Consider the following 18,157-nt stretch of genomic DNA (forward strand, 5'->3'; position numbering starts at 1 on the left):
CAGGGCCCAGTCCCACTCCCAGCAAAGTCAGTGAGAGCTTTGCCATTGACCTCAGTGGGAGCAGGCGTGTAATCAAGAAGGTTCTGCCTCTTATTTTTGCTACAGTAAGTGTGCCAAGTCCAGATTGCTGCTGAGCAGCCACCGCTCCCAGTGACTTCAGTGGGGAGCTGGGCAGACTCAGCGCTGCTCAGGATACATCCCGTTGTTTATATTTCTGAGACCAAAACTTAGCTTGCTGACTTCCTGGTGTATTCCCCCTATTATTTAATACCCTATTGCAATTCTCTTCATGAACAACCTGACAGCGCCCCTCTCACGATGGCTGCTCATGACAATGACAGCAAAGCAGGGTCTTTACACTAAGAATGCAGGATACATTTGGCCAGGCCTGATGATGAAATGACTAATGAGCTATTTCGGAACTGGCATATTGGAACAATCATGTGTTACTCATGAGCTCATGTTTTAGATATTGTCTTTAATGATCACTGTAATGAACATTTTCACCCACCACCTAGAGACCTAAAAACGCAATGCTTTAAGGTTTGAATCATTGGCAGCGGCCGGCCAATCACATTACATTTTCTGCCAAGTATCTCTGAAGCATTACCACTGGCAATGTAAAAATAGCTGATGAGTGAGTATGTCTGTTACTTGACACCGCATGGTTATTCTAATACGTATGTTTGCTTCTTCCCCAGCATGAACTCCATTTGGTTTCCCCTTGCCTGATATCTATTTAAGTACATTTTAGTAACTTTGAATTTCTTGCTCACTTCATTTCACCTGACTAGGCAGGTCTGTGAGGGCTCAGAGCTTGGTCTCCTCTACTTTTTTTTGTTTTGTTTTCAATTCTTATTCCGATTAAAGAGTCATGTTAAAAAGGGTATCCTGGAGCATATAAATAATGGGAAGTGTTAGTAGTAAGCTAACTGTTCTATACAGTGGGGTAAGGTTTTGGCTTAACTGAAGAAAGCACAATGCTGTACTATTTCTGATCAGGAAACTGGATCACAGAAGGTAAGGGGCAAAATTACATGGACTGTTTAAAACAGGGAAATGTTGATGCTGTGTGTGTGTGTATATGAGCACGTGCGCACTTGAATATCAGCTGTGAAACTGATCAGACGAGAAACATTAAGCAGCATTTATATTTTTTCCTACAGTAATTAGAGGTGAAAAGACTCTTTGGTTACCCTTGTCCATCTCCTCCCACTCTGGAGAATGCAAGATTGTCCTTAGAGTCTCCAGATGGAAAGTTGTTGGGTTTTTGTTATTTTTTATGGGCATAATGTTTATGCAATAAAATGTAATGTTATATGGAAAATTAGCTCGATCCTTTAAAAAGATTACTAAGTTGTTATGAATGTCTCTTTCAGTGTGTTGTTTAACTGTATATTGTGCTGTAAACAACTTTAAGCAATACAAATGGATTTTGTTTTCCAGATGGTTACTGCATAAACAAAAGAGTTCTAAAACTCGGGGGGGGTGGGGGGGGAGGAGGGATATGTGTACGGTTTGGGGGGAGATTTTTCCTTTTTTTGACAAATGGAAAAATTCTATGCAATGAGCGTGCTGTGAGTTCATGAAAAAGCAAAGTAGTTCAAATGTGTAGGCAATGCAAAGGGGCTGATATAAATGACCAGGACTATGACATGTATCCAATTGTAATCGCTGGAAAATTTCTTAAATGACATGAGCTTTTGGAGGGCAGTTGTTGCAGGAATGTCTCAATCTGCCAATGTAGGGAACCGTGTTTTATTATCCCAGCTGCAAAGCTCATCATCAAAAAAAATAAAGAAAAGTCCAAATAATTCAAATGGATCTTGAGAGTCCAGACTGATTATGCTTAGTTCATTGGTCTATAATTAGACAGCCCTTTAAGAGAGCTGAGGAGGAAAAAGGATTCAAACCCTGGGCCTGTGGAAGCTGAATTTACCATTGAGATGTTTAATTTTGTACTGGTATTGGTCAGAGGGACACTGCACTCGTTTACCACCATTGCCAAGACACAGGCTGGAAAGAAAGAATGGGGGAAATAGAGAAGGGGTGTAAAGGAATGGAAAAGAAGTAGTAATCATGAGGTCAAACGCTGAAGCCCATATACCTTTTTTCTTAGTCCTGACTGAGTCAATGGGATTTTTATCTGCACAAAGACCAAAACTCCTGAGTAAGGACCTGAAGGTTTAGCCTACAGAAAATACCGATAGGTAAAATTGATCCCGTTGTATTTTGGACTACACACAATTAAATCTATCTATCCACCATGTTTGTCGCTCTGGTATCCGAGTGTTTTCAAATTATGTAAACACGTTATGCCTCCCATTCCCAACTTGGTTCGCAAACTATTTGTAACAGGGGCTTATCTACTGAATTTGAAGGCCACAACAAAGAGTGGTTGGTTTCAGAGTAGCAGCCGTGTTAGTCTGTATCTGCAAAAAGAACAGGAGTACTTGTGGCATGTTAGAGACTAACAAATTTATTTCAGCATAAGCTTTCGTGGGCTAAAACCCACTTCATCGGATGCATGCAGTGGAAAATACAGTAGGAAGGTGTGTGTATATATATACACAGAGAACATGAACAATGGGTGTTACCATACACACTATAACGAGAGTGATCAGTTAAGGTGAGCTATTACCAGCAGGAGAGTGGGTAAGAAATAGCTATATCCCTGCAGTGTGAGCCAGAAATTGATTACCTTAATCCTTCATTCCCACCCATTGCTCTGAATTATTTGCCTTGTCTGCTCTCGGGATTTGATTTTCTGTGCTGGTGTTACCAGAGCTGAGCAAGGGTGCAGATTAAAAAGAAATCAGAGCCAGAACCAGAGAAATTCCACTTGCCTGAAATGCAGTTTTGTTTGTTCACGTTATACAGGTTTATTGATACATTGGGAGTTGCTTGATCAGGCAAATGCAGCTGCTGGGTTTTTTTGATCTATTTAGGATTTTGTTCTCTGCATATAATGCAGTGGAGTGTTGCATGCAAGATGACACGTGAAGTTTTGTGTATCTTACATGTCCTCTATGTATGCCATTGTAAGAGGTGTTTGAGGAAGTTGTGGGTTTCCAAGGTTTGTGTGTTGCGCCGTGAGGTGGTGTGTGTTTCAGGATCCGGGTGTGTGAAATATTTACCAGACACAGATGGCATATGTAACCGAGAGCATGTATCTTGGGGTGTGAGTGTGTGAGCTGTGCACTGGTGGTGGACAAACTTTGCCCAGAGGCAAGTGGTTGTAACTCCACTTACTTCAGTGAAGTTGTGCCATCTGCATTTGGCCCAAGTTGGTTGTATGCCGTGAACTGGCTTGTGCAAACTGTGTGATTTGGTGCACATTTGTCAGGATTTGTATCTAGGTACGATGAGATCAGATGGTGAGTGTTGTGCCACTTGTCAGGTTCATGTGCGCTGCTTGCGTGTCCATGTGTTTTGGGGGTGATTGCCACTTGCATAAAGTTCTGGCCCTGTATGAAGTGAGTGGTTCAGATCTTTACTTCCTTCCAGAATCCATTTGAATCCATTCGTTAGATCATCAGAGGGTGCCCTCTCCCCTTAGACTTAGAATAATGGCTTCCCCTTCTCTCAGAATCCCCTTGCTGTCCTCCCACATGGTCATGGTTGGACATGGGGTGTGTTTCTTTAACTGAGTTCCCTGTTGCCTGTCTCCTGGGCTTGCTAATAGTGATGTATGCAGAGGCACTAATTGGGAGTGATTAATCTAAATTATGCAGTGATGGAATCCAAGTAATTTAGCCACAAATAGAAGAGGCCGGGCGGTGGTGCAGACTCATTTCCAAGTCTCTCACCTAGCTACATCCCAGCAGCGCTTCCTTTACATCACCCCCCCGTCCTTTTCCTTGCCTTGTGTGTGCTCTCGAGTGTTACTTCTGGAGCTATTTGGAACAATGTACTAGAGATTTGGATCAGAACAATGCTTGCAAACTTCATATCTTATGTTCTGCACTTAGATGGGGGGAAAAGCCCTTTAATTTGTTTGAAAAGTCTCTAAAGAAGCTTAACAAGATTAACTCTGGCCATGCATCAAATTAATGTGTGGAGTCAGCAAACAGCAGAATCTGCCAGTTCACAGCTACTGTAGATCCTGCCTCTCCAGCTCTGCCTCTGTCATCAGCTTTAGTTGGATCACACATGGGTTGCCATACCTGACAGTCAGTTCTGCTTTGGTATCAGCTTTATTTTAGATTGCATCCAAATTAGCTCATTTTGATGTCCCACTTTGCCCTGGCCATGGTATATTTCAGCTGTGTGCCATGCCCTTGTTTTTTTTCCCACTGTACAAGACATTGTGTTCCAATGCACGATCTAGGAAGAAATGCCACACAACATGATGTAGCATCCACACAAAGTAGCGTACATATGCATACTGCATCATGCCAAGGGAAAACATAGAACTGATCCTGCACCTATGGAAAATAATGGGAGTTTTGCTATTGATTTTTGTTAGGGAAGGCTTGGGATTTTAGTGGAGAATGGACCAGCTCCTGTAACTGTTATCTGGGCAAATCTGTCAATCCTTTTGCTTGAGCCATGGTGGAATGATTTAGGATTTATGTTATGTTTCCACAAAACGGTTGGATTGAGAAGTAATTTCATTTATCTACGTGGTCTGAGTTCTTGAGTGTGCCTTTGAATTGCATGTAGAGATGTGCACATAGGTAGTAGAGTGGGCCTTTGGGGCCCAGCAACTCCTGGGCCCAAAAGGGTCCTGATTGGAGGGCGACCCTCTGCTCAGCAGGACCGTGGAGTCTGCTGCTGCCTGTTTGCACTGGGCGGTGCTGTTAGCAACACACAGTGTCCAGCAGTTAGTCAAGCACACCTCTGGGAAACAACCTGGTTTAAGGCCTTTTCCATCCTCTCAGCCAGGCAGGTAGGAGAGCAAGGAGTGAGGAGATCTGGGAAATAGGGAAGGAGGATAAAATGAGAGAATGAGTATCTTACATTTATGTCTTGCTGAGGAGCTCCAAAAGTCCACGTTTGACCCTGGATTTCTGGAACCTCTCCAGTGAGCAAAACACCTGCTGTGGCAACGGATGCACAGAGAAGGAATTGGCCTTACCGAGGCGACAGCGAGTTATGCGGTATACAGGATGGGTGACAACAAACTCATCTATGAGCAGGACTAGATTCTGGATAGAACTAGATGCTTGTCATTTTTCTTTGTTGTTATAATAAATCTCTATAATCATAAGCAACCGACTGTCAAGGTCTCAGAGCGCTGCCTTAAAACAGAGCACAGAAACTAGGACATAGGCACAACAGTGCTGAGAACAAATAATCAAATCTGGTTCCCAAAGCGGAACAGTAAATCCTAGGAGCCCATCAACCATCACCCAGAAAGAGGCCCACGTCAAACGTAGCCAAAGAGGAAACAGGTCATTCAGAAGGGGGCCGCCGGTGGGTTGCTCATTAAGAGGAAGAGAATCCAAGATCACAGATGCCTCAAGAAAGAGACAATAAAAGAGAGAGAGAAAGAGAAAAGGCCCTGTGTCCTGTCCTCTCAAGGTTATTTCATGGTTGAGCACCTGTTCCACACACATCTCCAGTGCTATGTAGGCAGATGGGGCCCTGTCCTCCACTAGACTGGTTCTGTACTCATTTCATATGATTACAGAAGAGGCAGGGGACAAATTCTGAGAAGCAGGATATAATCATAGGGAAGATATTATTATGTCAAATTGATTCCTTTGTATTTTGGATCACACACGCATGTATATGAAGCTTTAGTTCCTTCCCACCCTCCCCCCACTTGGTTGGCAAAACACTTGTGACAGGGACTAATCTACTGAGCTTTGATGGCTACAGCAGGGAGTCAGTATGAAATAGCTGTATTCCTGCAGCATGCGCAAGAAACCTTGGAAATTGAATCTCCCAGCCATGTATCCCTATCAGGTCTGAGCTGTTTGCCCTGCCAGTTCTCAGCTCAGCTCTCGGTCTAATTTCAGTTGTTGGGCTAGTGTGTGGGTGCAGGGTGGTGTCGGTGGCCTGTGATAGACAGGAGGACAGACTGGATGATATGATTGTCCCGTCTGGCCTTAAGTTCTATGATTATGTCTGTACTGGTGTTAACTAGCGCTGAGCATGAGGTGCATGGAAATGCAGAATCACTGGAGAACAAGAAATAGTGAGTCGGATCCAGACTAACCGTAAAAGGCCTAAAGTTTAGTTGCTTTTTTTCTGACACTGGTTATTAGTAATGACTCAAATCCCAAGGCCTCTACTCAGGCTCAAATTCTGCTCCCACGTACCTTGCTGTAACTCTGCCATAAGTCCAGTGGAGTTGATGAAATTACACAGGTGTGAATCTAGAATAAAGGAAGAATTCGGCCCTCAGTTTCTGTCAGGCCTTACCCTGGGTTTGAGTAATAACTGAGTCTCTATCCCATAAGTGCATAAAGAGGGGCAGGATTTGGAGAAACTGGTTCTTGGTTTTTATCTGCTTATGGCCTAATTCTCCACGGATTTATATTCCCCTGAGCCCAATGAAGTTGCAGGGGATGCAGGTCAAGCTAGACTCTGACCTGGTGTGTAGGACGTGGCCTGGAAGTGCTGCACCTAGTGCCTGTTTAAGAAGGATGTTCGATGGTTTATGATTGTGCTGCTGAGACATTTTCTGATGCATCACTCACACCTGTCTGACAAGCCAGACTTCCTATTTGCAGATAGGGTATGTTTTTCCAGGATGCATTTTGTATGAAGCCTCTGAATTGCATTCAGTGATGGAGGATCAGGAACGGGTCCTCAATAAGTAAAAGTGTTACACTGTTTTCGATAAAAACTAAAACTCAAGCGTCAAACCTTGATGTCTATTTTGTGTGTGAAGGAGTTTGGTTTAATAAACCCTGCGACGTTCTGGATTTCACAGGATCTTTAGAAAGTTCTGTATGGTTCACAAATCATCCTAGACTCATCCAAAATGTTTCCTTGGAAATATTAGACACAGCCCTGCAGTAGGAGCTAAATGTACTTAGAAATGTATTGGCTGCACTCAACACCTTAGAGGATCCAGAAATATGATTTTTCCTCTCCCCAAGAAAAATAAGGGCAACAAAGTACCCAACTTCAACAATCAAAAAGTGCAAAGTAGAGACAAAGAGGGGGAGCCAGCAAAAACCAAGTGATTGCAGCACATGTCTGGTCAATGGTGCCAATTCAGATATTTCTGAGTGAGGGTAGCAAATTCTGGTCCCAACCCCAACAGCACAGACGCTGTTCTAGTCCCTGCCTGCCCCCCGCAGGGACCCTAGTCTTTCTTGACTAGGCAGTCTCCTCTCTCTCTTACCACACAGTCATGAGCCGGGGTGGCCGGGAGTCAAGTTCTCAGAAGATGCCCCTGTACTCTGACATACTGGAACAGACTCCCCAGGCCGCACACCATTGGGCAATTTGGTCTGACAGAGTGGTGGCTGGGCCAAAATTCAGTAGCGTTGTGACCACCACAGCAGGAGTGATGCTCTGGCCTGCTCGGGCAGCAGCTGTACTGATTTAGTACAGGACCACAGCTTAACAGCGGTCGGGCAATGGCGGTTGGGCCCTAACTCCATGACCTACGAAACTTTGATCAAGAGCAAAAACCTCGAGGGGGGCCACATTCACCCTCCCCAGTGCTTCCCTCGACTGACGCCACTGCATCTTGTTAGTTCCTCAGGTTGTGTTTGTGCGTGGGTGGGTCTGAACTTCCTTCTGGGGTGGACTGGAGTTCAGACACTTCACTGACCTAAGGATGGACTTGAAGGAGGAGAGGGCGGAGGTGTATGCGGTCAGGCTCAGGTGGATGTCAGTCTTATATTCCCCGCCCAGGATGGATAAATCTACCAAGGTCAGGTGATTGCTGCAGATACGCTTGTGTAAGCGACAGGGGAAAGTGCCACAGGGTCTCCGTCCTCTGCTTCTCACTTTCCAGAGTTCAATAGCATTGCAGTCTCCCCATGACTGCACCTGTCACTCTGCCTGTCTGGGTCTCTCCTTCCAGGGCCTTCTCTATCTCTGCTTCTGGGCCTCTATCTACCTTTGCTTCCAAGCCCTATTTCTTTCTTTCGTCACTTCCCTCTCCGTGGGAACTTGTTTTCCACTCATGTCTAGCTCCAGCGCCTTCTGCTGTGGATTTTGTGTCTTTTGACCTACTGCAGACCATGCTAGCACTCTGCTCTGGGATCTTTTGCTTTCCTCCGTTCTTTCTCTGGGAAATTTCATCCTTTTCCTTTTACGGAAGAGGGGAAGACAGGAGATGAAAATCTGCTGCTTCAGCCTAAATTTTGTCACTAGAAAGGAGGTTTGAACCCACGCATCTGACTCTGGGGAAGCTCTTCCACAGGCTTGAGGGTGGAGCATGAATCTGCTGTTTCAGAGAAGGACAGAACTGTGGGGAATCCTCAACTTACCCAGGGTGGTGGTGGATTCTCAATCATGGACAATTTGTAAATCATGGTTGGATTTTTTTCCTGCTCTAGGAATTATTGGGGGGCAGTTCTCTGGTCTGGGTAACACAGGAGGTCAGACTAGATGATCCCAGTGGCCCCTCCTGGCCTGGGAATCTACGAATCCTGGTCTCTGTGGGATCATCCCCCTGCAGAGCCAAAAGGATGTCTCTATACAAGATAATACTGACCTGTGGATTTCTAAGCTGTGCTGTCAACTCTGATCCTAGGGATCACATGGAACTCAGTGGCTCTCCATTACCCTATGCCACTGCAGAGATCCACCATGGCGTACCCCTCCTCCAGTTAGTTATTTAATAGCAAGAAATGCCCTGCTCTTCAGTCTCTAATGCTTAAATATCATTTGCTTGTGTCAGTCACAGAGCAGTGCACACAGCCCCTGTCCTGTGGCTCTGTAGGACCCTGATGCTCTGCTCTCTGCCTTCCTGCCCTGTACCTTGCCATGTTCCCCACACTGGTTTTGCCACTTCATTTTTGCACTTCATAGGATCTTACTTGCTTCAAAGGCGATGGGCAGGGCACCGGTTCTGGGCTGGCATAAACAGAAGGAGCAAAAAAGCTTTCCCTGTAACATGCATTGTGTTGCAAGCAAATCTTTTCCTCCTTCCGAACGAAAAAGGCCACTTGCTAGGATTTCCTTCATTGAGGGACATTCAAGGGGTGCTAAATACACTGTGGCACCAACCTCTACCACTTGGGCTAAATAGCCTGGCTCAATAGCATGGGGCTGTATAGACCCACCTCCTCTGTGGATTAGGTGCCACAGGAGACATATAACACACACAATGAGAATTATGCTTATCTTTCACGTCACACTCAAACTTCCTCATAAGCAGTGTTGCCATCTCTCTTGAATTTATCCTGAGTAATGGGACTTTGGCCACTGCTGGTGGCAGTCTTGTGATGATGTGAAAAGCTGCAGCCTTCACGTACATTTTGGGAAACCAAACCAGGGTGCAGCACTTCCCATCACAATGCCCTGTGGGCTACAGAGCATGCACTGATCTCCAGCCATGACTTCCAGTGCTAACTTTTCTTCTGACCGCTGTCAATATTTCTGGGCCCATATTATTAGTCAACATTTTATATTTTGAGGGGAACTTATACAGCAGATTCACAGCTAAGACAAAGGAGGACTTGCACAAGGTCACTTCAGGCAGAGCTGGGAGTTGAAACCATGTTTTTAATAAAACAGATCTAACTCTCATCCACTTTGCAGTCTTTCAAAAGGAGCATGTCAGACAGATTAGGTGTGTGTATAACTCATGCTACTACAACCACTAGACCACATTCTGCTCCAAGAGCCAGGAATAGAAATCAAAAATCCCAATGCCCAGTGTTTTACTGATGTCTCACATGTAACCCACTGGCAATGCATGTGTTGCATCTCCCTGTATGGGCCCATCCAGGCAGAGAATAACACAGTAGTCACTGCTGTAGTTGAAGCAGATGAGGTCTGTACAATGACTGGGAAGCTTTTGTATTTAGAAGTGGGTTTGGATATTGTGCTAACAGTTTGTTTTACTGTCGCATTTTTATTATTTGCATTTGACGATCAGGAGCGGTCCCTTTCTGAATAGAGTGTGGCAGACTTAGCACGCACTTGCCCCCTTAATCCATGCTAACTTTCAAGTGCAGAGAAGCCCTAAGAACAGCGTGTGAGATTTTTGTCTGTCGGGGCAGAGAATGGCGCACCCTGGGGTGTCAGCTCCAATGGTCAGAACTTGATGTAATAAACCTTTCTTTCCAGAAAGCAGCCTCAGTCCCAACAGTGTCAGCTTATTATTGAGTTATTAATGAGTACTGAACGCTTGCACTCGTAGATCACCTGTTTGGACCCTGCCCAGCTCAGCAGGAATCAAAAGCCATTCCCATCTAATGGAGGTTTGGTGGCCCCTATATGACAGTAGTTTAGTAAATCCCAGCTGCAGATCCCATATCACAAACTTCCCCCCACCCCCCAGGCTTTGCACTAGCTCTTAGGGTGTGTCTACACTGCAGCTGGAAGCAAGTGTCCCCACCTGTGCAGACAGGCTTGTGGTAGTGGGGTTTAAGCTACTGCGTTAAAAAGAGCTGTGTGGCCGTTACAGCAGGGGCAGAGACTCAGCTAGCCACTGGAGCTTGGATCCCAGGGGTAGGGTGGACTTGAGCTTGGTGGCTAGCCTTAGCCTCTGCCAGTGCCCCAATGTCCACACAGCTATCTTCAGTGCACTAGGGCCAGCCCCGCTACCACAAGTCTGTCTACCCAGGCTGGGAGGCTCACTCCCATTTGCGATGTAGACCTGCCCTGAAGGGCGGGAACCGTTTCTTATTATGTGCGGGGCCAGTCCCTAGTGCAATGGTGCCCTGCTCTCAGTAAGTGCTCCTGCATGGGGGAGCAAAGTCGCCTTACTCACTATAAACCTGCAAGAACTGGCAACATAAATTGTCACAGATGATTGGTAAGGAGAGTTGTTAAAAATCAGAAGAGTGACCAAAAAGCATGATTTAATTATTTCTTTTTAAAGCTCATGATTTTGGTGGGGGTCTGACTCATGATTTTAAAATTCTGGGGTTTAGCAATACTGGACAGATTTAAAATCCCTCGGCTCGATATGTTAGTCACAACACCACCTCGTGGCTACGTTCCCCCTACAAGGAAGTTGAACTTTACTATGTTACAATCACAGTTACTTAGCCCGTCCCCTTCACATAACACAAGAACAAGAGGTCACCCGATGGAATTAATAGGCAGCAGGACGCACAGTCAACCTGTGGAACTTGTTGCCAAGAGATGTTGTGAAGACCACAAGAATAACTGGTTCAAAAGGAATTAGATAAGTTTATGGAGACGGGTGTATCAATGGCTATTAGCCAAGATGGGCAGGGATGCAACCCCATGCTCCGGGTGTTCCTAATCCTGCAACTGCCAGAAGCTGGGAGTGGGCGACAGGGGATGAATCACTCAAAATTGCCCTGTTCTGTTCATTCCCTCTGAAGCATCTGGCAGCGGCCACGGTCAGAAACAGGACATTGAGCTAGATGGACCATTGGTCTGACCCAGTCTGGCTGTTCTCACGTTCTTGTGAGTAACACACGGGAGTTGGCCGTGGAGGTAAATGTAGTTTGAGTCACACTGGGCCAAATTCTGCTCTCAGTTACACTAATGTAAATCCAAAATAACTTTTCTGATGTCAGTATAGTTACTCTAGATTTATACCAGTTTAACTGATAAGAGAAGTTGGCTTGAAGTCAAGAAGAGCCTCTGCTACTGTCCAGAGCAAGCTGTCGAAGATACTGTTGTTGGAGCAGATCTTCAGCTGACATGGAGCTACATCCATTTATACCAGTTGAGGATTTGGCCCAGGATTTTTCCAAATCATCTCCCACTGCAACATTCAACCACACTATACTTGGGTAGTTGGAAGGCGCCCGGGCTAGTTCTTACATCGCCGTTGCCTCCCTGATCAATCTCTGCATTCACAATCCTTGTTCTGGTCTGGAGGGAATCACTGAAATACCTCAGACCTGATTCTCCATGGTCTTGCACCTTGTGTAGTCATACATACCTCAGCAATGTCGGTGCAACATGCTAACTCCCTCCCATCCCCAGATTGGAGAAATCCAATTGGTTCCCATTGACAACCACTTTGTGCTCACTTTGCATAACTGAAAATGACCCCACAGGGGGCGGGACAGGGTACAGGCCTGCTCACATATTGCGCCTTATGGTCATCTCCACCCAAAAATTCTCTCTCTGCAGAGCCGATGGAATCCTGTCTATGTGGCACCCACCCTTCCGCCAGGCCTCGGCCTGTCATTGCTGGAGATGTCAGAGCTAGGAAATACACCCCACCCCATGCCCTGTGGTTATTATCTGATCCCAGCTTACTTCAAAACACTTCTGAGGCAGTTTTAAGTTACACTGTGGGCTGACCCAGTCCCCAGCCAGCCCAGGCATTGGGAAGCACAAACATGGCTTTTGATTCCCTACCCTCTGTTGCGGTGAGCAACGCTCTGATTGAGCTGAGGCGGTGGCCGGTTATGTTCAGGGGGGGTCTCTTCATTCCCACAAGCATCCCAGCTCACCCACTGTTGGGTTGAGACTTCCCACGCCAGAGTAGAGGTGTCTGTGATTTTCTATGTACAGAAACTTTGGGTTCTTGTCTCAACCCTTGGTAGTGACTCACTGGGTGACCTTTAGCAAGTCACTGAAGCATCTTTGGCCCAGATCCTCAAAAGGTATTTAGATGCCTGACTCCCACTAAAATCAATGGGGGCTAGGTGCCTAAATAGCTTTCAGGAGCTGGGCCCACATGCCTCAGTTTCCCAATCTGCAAAATGAAGATGATGATACTGTAATAAATGACTGACCATACAGGACTTCCTAGTGGTCACCATGCTGAATAGCATGGCCATGTAGAACTATCCCTGTAGTTGCCAGGAAGAACTCTGATCCTCCTGCTCCAAAGAAACAGGCCACTGGTACTTGAGCCAAAAGAGAACAGCCATTAGCTGTAAGCAATGGAAACCTCTGACACATGGGGGAGCAGTTCTGCTCCCACCCAACAGAGGGTTGCGGTGCGGGTGTCTGCACAAGCAATGGCCAGTTCATTAGAGTCTGATCTGCTTCACCCGGGTGTGTGAGAATTAATTGCTACTTGCAAAGAACTTAGGAATCCTCTGATGAGAGGCTCTGGGGAAGTAGTAAGTGCAAGCAAAGCACTCCCTTAAATAAACCTTGCCCAGTATTCACCCTGTGGATGCACATTTTGGGATTCTTTGCAGACTAATATCACACAGCAAGTGCCACATGGAAAAATCATCACATAAAAATAAAAAGATACCCACCGCCCAGGGCAAGGCTGGGTTGATGACTACAGGCTGCAATGTAACACACAGAGTCCCTGCCAAAATGCCACAGTGATGCATCATGGTGCGACATTTCAACCAAACGCCGACCCTAAGGAGAAAAATAAAAACCTGTCTTCACAGATTGCAGCAACAGTGATGTCACAAGCCTTCAGTCAAGTATACTGCTTACCTAGCCCCTGCCCAAAAGCTGACATTCAATCCCTGCCAGAACAGGAATAGCCTGCGTAACCTTATCTCCTAATCACAACGGGCTAGGCATGGAAGAGCTCCACTAAAAACCTGTGATAAGTCCGTTAGGAAAGAAACTCATCCTTTTTTTCAGTTAGCTCCCTTAAATATTCACATTTATACAAGGGCTTTAATTATTTCAGATCAGAGACGAGCCTACACTGAAAACTCAGTGCTTTAGAGTATTACCAATCCACCTCCAAACTTTATCCCTTGCCGCAGCCTCTATCATAGGCCAAACGCAAAGTCCCTTGAATGGAACAATTTGAATTCTGATCCACGCCTGAATTTTACAGCTATTTCAAATGTAATTCCAGGGCCTCACTGGGTGCAGCTGGCTGCCATGTATGTCCGAAAGGGTAGAGGAATGTGGCTTCACCAGGTTACTCAGTGGGTTATAAACAGCTTCTTTGTCCAATATTTCAGCTGTTGTATCATGCTGGTGGCTTTGGGTTGCTGACATTCTGTTCCTCTAACAGATTATACTGTATTCTTAAAATGCTTAACCCTTTATTTCAGTTTTGCCGCTTTAGAGGGCTTTCAGTTACATTGCAATGATGATTGAGCCAGTGTGAACACTCGGTTGCTACCGCTGTTACTACTTCACTTCTGTATAGAGAGCACCCCACATTTGACACCACCTGTGCGCCCACTTAAAGTGTGTTTCACGGCAACCAAAAGGCAGCCTGGCCCCAAAAAACAGCAGATCAGGTATTTAGTCCACCCCAGCCATACAGGACTCAGTCTAGAGGTCCTTATACATGCAACATTCCCACTGAAGTCAGTGGGAGTTTTCCCTGAGTCAAGATTAAATTGATGCTCCCCTTAAAACGAAACTACAAAGGAGGAAAAGACCTTGCACCTCACCGAGCAGCAACTTTGGGGTGCTGCATTGTAGGTTCACTTGCTGGTGAAGCTCATCATCACATCAATGAAGAGCCTTTCTAGAGTTTCTAGGGTTCAGCATTGGTAAATTCCCCAAAAGTGAGGCTAGTTTTGTTTTGAGGAGAGTGTGTATCCATGATCAGGAGAGTCTATCAGGTAGAGCCCACATAAAGGTTTTCTGAGCCTGTTTTAGTCTAGTTGCTAGGTTCTTCATCCCAGTGCCAGGCCTGCTAATGGTTAAATCCAGTTTCGGTGCTTTTTCTAACAGTAGTTAGCTGCTGTTCTTTCCAGGTAGACGGCTTATTCTCTGAAAGGTCTTAAAAGGTCAAGACTTTCTCTTCTGTTGCTTGTACATTGGTAATGAATATTGTCTTTTTTGCCAAAGCCAACAGTGGCAAAAAAGCACATGAGCCAAACCAGGCAGGTAGATATTGAATAGATACGGGCCTGAAATCAAAGCACCAGATCCGGACGTGGCTGAACTTGGGTGAAGTTTGGATCTAGATCCAGATCCAAACTTCCCAGTTGGTCCCATCTCTATAATGGGCTGAATCAGAACCTTGGATCTGAATGCTCTGGGAATGTGCAGTTCTGGATTCGCTATCTGAGGCTTGACCCCAACTCTAATACGGAATCTGTACTGTTTTCTCTTTCTGATCTTTGCTTATCCTTTCTGGTGAATATTAATCCATGTTGGAAAGTTCAGTCTGTTCGTATTTAACTAAAACGTGCCTGAAATTCTCTGGGTTCTCTACAGCAGAGGGGCAGCACTGGAAACAGCTGCATGTTTTCCCCATACATCACTCCTCTTTTAAGTGTCTTGGCTCTCGGCACAAAGGACCACCCTTTGGAGAGGGAGGAGCACTCAGTGACCACAGCTCATTCAGTCACTGCTCTCTACTTCAACTGCCACTTAGGGTCCGTCTACACAGCAATTAGACACCTTGGATGGCCCATGCCAGCTGATGTGGGCTCTCAGGGATGGGGCTGTTTAACTGCAGTGTAGACATTTGGGCCACAGGTCAAGCTCTGGGACCCTCCAACCTCGCAGAGTCCTACAGCCTGGGTTCCAGCCCAAGCCTGAAAGTCTACACCACAATTAAACAGGCCCTTAGCCCAAGCCCCGTGAGCCCGAGTCAACTGGCATGGGCCAGCCAAGGGTGTCTAATTGTAGTGTAGACATACCCTGAGTGTAGAAGGGTGGAACTGGACTAACCCTCATCTATTCATAGACTACCAAAATGCCAAGCACACGGTAACAATTCCTGGCTTTCATCAACTTGGGCTGCCATCAGATGAGCAGCCTAAAGATGAAAGGCTCCCTACCCTACTACCCTGAGGTGTCGAACCCAGCCCTCAGTAGCTTTCCTGGTGGCTGTTTTAAAAAAAATAAGCTTGTAGTGCACGTTCATAGCCCTCAACATTTTCCCCCTGCAGTTTCCTTTCTGTCAGCTGTCTGGGCGAATACCAGATTCTCCTGGCAAAAATACATGAAATACTGTTGTGTTTTAAAATGAACTAAATTTGGCTGTATGCAGTGTTGTTGTAACTGTGTTGGTCCCAGGATATTAGAAAGACAAGGTGGATGAGGTAATATCTTTTATTGGACCAACTTTTCTCAGTGAAATAAAGATCCAGTAAAAGATATTACCTCACCCACCTTGTCTCTCTAAATTTGGCTGGACAGACATAATTTACTTTAATTCTTCTGCATTTAATATCTGGCTAATTTCCAAGGATTTTTCTCATGAGTTGGAGAGTACAGGGCTGGGGAGAAGTAGTTTCTTGCTGCTGGGAGACTGAGGGGATTGGTACTAGCTCCCTGCCTTCCTGTTGAATAAAACATCTCTCCCCTTCGATTAGGCTGCCAATATGACCTATCTCCCCAACTGGTGCACTGGGCCAAGAACCAGCAAGGGAAAGCAGACTACACCGGGGTGTTAAGCTGAGGGCACAGAGGAACCAGTATGGAATAATTAAGCCTGTTGTCTTGAGTGCATTAAGGATTAAGGTCCAGATCCTCAAAAGGCACTTAGGTAACTTCCACTGAGAGCTGAAAAAGTGAGCAAAGCGAAATTATTGCAGCGCAGAGTGCATTGCAAATTGTGCAGATTATGGATAAAACTGAGCTAAATTGAGAATTACAGAGCAGCAGTGACAGTCTACAATTGGCCACTAAAATGGTTATTACAGGGTGAATGTATGAATGAATAGCTCCAATACATGAGCCAGTCATACCTAATTCAGCTCACACAAACAAATGAATTTGTTTTTGAATTGCAGAGTTCACTAGAGGCCAAAAATGCTGAAGGTCGAAAACATATTACAACACCACTTCTGCCAAATCTACTTCATTGAACTATTTTTAACTCCTCACTAAAGATGGGCAGCAATGAGGCCAAATGCAAGCATGAGAGGAAGTTCTAAATACACCCAAGCACGGATGACAAAATTACACAAGAGGTTTGTGCCTGCAGTATCCACTCTCATAACAGGTAAGAGCCCCAGCAAGAATGGGATGGAATGTCATTTATGTTCTCTTTGTTTTGGCTGAACATAATTTATGCTGGGATAGAAAGGTTAAGCCACGTCAGAAAAATCCTAGACAGAGGGAAATGGAGTATCAGTAAGTATTGGGCCTGAGTGTGGTCTTATTCTGGAGTAAATCAGGAGTAGATCCAGACAGAATCAGGTTCCACTATAGCCAGGTGAGTCTAGGAAAAGGTTGGCTGAGTTTTTAATGTGAGAAGTAAGAAGTGTTAAATCTGAAGAAAGAACTAAATCTGAATAACCCATCTGAGCAAGACTGTTCCCTCAAATATGTCTGATATGGGCCACCCCGAGCTGTGTTTGGGAGTTTACTGAAATCTCAGCATACAGCTGTCAAGACATTTCTACAGGAGACCTCCTTACAGGAGAGCTGGGCCAAACAGGAACCCTGAATCAAAACATAGGGGGAGTTCAGATCTGGATCCAGATTTCATATCTCAGGTCTATGATGGGCATTTTATTCAACAGCCTGGCTCATGCTATTGAATATATATACAGAGAGAATCAAAAATAGTTTAGGGCTGTACTGTGCCTATAAAACTCAGCTCTGCATTGGAAGTAGAGTGGAGCCACACCAGCCCGCCACCGGGTCCAGCATGCTCCCCAACGAGCCCTGGTCTATCCCAGCAGGCTGCTGTAGAGGGGCCAAAAGCTGTTACAATGTGGCCCTTAACTTGCATAATGCCAGTGGATTAATGGGAGGCCCAGACATCCTCTGACTGAACTATTAACAATTATTGCTTTTGTTATTGTCCCTTCGGGAAATTGAGAACAACTGTTGCTTGTGCTCCTTTAGTGGGTCTAATGGTATCCCCCTAGGCTGTCCTGCCTTCTGCTGGCTATGCTGATATTAGCAGTCTCCTCAATTTCAAGATACCAGATCCACTGCGTTCTAACATACTTGGTGAAAATATGTTGTGGCAAGAGCATTTGCCTGGGATTTGTTAATACACAATGGACTAAATTTATCTCTGGTGTAACTCTGCTTACTCAAGTGGATTTATGCTCGGGATAAATACATCCTAAAAGACCAAGTGTGATCTTGGTGAGAGCAGGTGCAACTCTATTGATGTCATTTACCAGAGGGATGAGCTGGTACAAGAACCTGAATAGAATAGAGATAAGGTAGGTGAGGGAATATCTTTTATTGGTCTAACTTCTGTTCGTGGAAGGTACAAGCT

At 45.4% G+C, this 18,157-nt stretch overlaps 1 protein-coding gene across 3 annotated transcripts in view; it reads left to right on the plus strand.

Annotated features, from left to right (window-relative positions):
- The first annotated feature begins 573 nt into the window (after positions 1–573).
- C7H10orf71 (chromosome 7 C10orf71 homolog) overlaps positions 574–18,157 on the plus strand; it is a 30,272-nt gene continuing 12,688 nt past the window's right edge. Inside the window, exons 1-2 of one of the 3 annotated variants that reach the window (XM_054035677.1) lie at positions 574–637; positions 16,710–16,921. The gene's annotated coding sequence lies outside the window, so the exon portion shown is untranslated. Of the gene's footprint in view, positions 638–740; positions 1,021–16,709; positions 16,922–18,157 lie in introns of those variants that run through there. The other 2 variants (XM_054035676.1, XR_008445760.1) reach the window with 2 other exon arrangements.

The sequence above is a fragment of the Malaclemys terrapin genome, chromosome 7 (assembly GCF_027887155.1).
Source record: "Malaclemys terrapin pileata isolate rMalTer1 chromosome 7, rMalTer1.hap1, whole genome shotgun sequence".
NCBI lineage: Eukaryota > Metazoa > Chordata > Testudines > Emydidae > Malaclemys > Malaclemys terrapin.